We start from the raw sequence: 799 nt of genomic DNA, 5'->3' as shown, positions 1-799 counted from the left end.
TGCCTGAGTGCGCTTTTCTCAAGTGTGTGTGGCCAGTGTGCTTCTTTACGCACACTGACATAGACACAGTAGACTGGTGGGGGGGTAGGGGGGACCGAATGATGTGGAGGAGCGGGGGGATGAATGAGGGGGTGAGTGGGGGTAGGGGGGCAGAGTGGGGTTGTGGGGGAATGAGTCGGTTGAATTAGAAGGTGGGGGCGCAGAATAGTGTGTGGGGAGATGTGGGGGGTTGGGGGGGGGGGCAGAATAATGTGTGTGTGTGTGGGGGGGGGGCTAAGTTGAGTTGGGAGGGGGGGTTGATCTGCCAATTGTTTCACATTGGGTGGGGGCTGGGCAACTATTTTGTGGTGGGGTGGGGGAAGAATGAGGGGGGGTTGAGCGTGGGGGGCAGAAATGTGTGGGGGGGGGGGGGGAGGGGTGGAGGGGCAGAGTAGCATGGGAAGGATGAGTGAGGGGGTTGGGGGGCAGAATAGTGTGTGGGGGGGATGAGTGAGGGGGTGGATGAGGCAGAATAGTGTGTGGGGGAAAGACACTGTAGAGCAGGGGAAAGATGAGCGGGGGATATGCGCGCGCACACACGCATGCACACTCACCCTTGCTTTATGCAAAAAAATGTAGGCCTGAAAAACTTTTGGTCAGAAATCTAATGTAAGAAATCTAATCTTATCTAATAGATAAAGCCTTTTTCAGCAGTCAACTGTGTATGTGTAATTCAATCATTTTCTGACAACAATCCTTAGGATATTGTCTATAGAAAATGTACATCTTTCTGTTGCCAACCGTTGTACTCACGTCTGTA

This window comes from Engraulis encrasicolus, chromosome 4 (assembly GCF_034702125.1).
Source record: "Engraulis encrasicolus isolate BLACKSEA-1 chromosome 4, IST_EnEncr_1.0, whole genome shotgun sequence".
Lineage (NCBI taxonomy): Eukaryota > Metazoa > Chordata > Actinopteri > Clupeiformes > Engraulidae > Engraulis > Engraulis encrasicolus.
Note: the sequence above shows the minus strand (reverse complement) of the source record.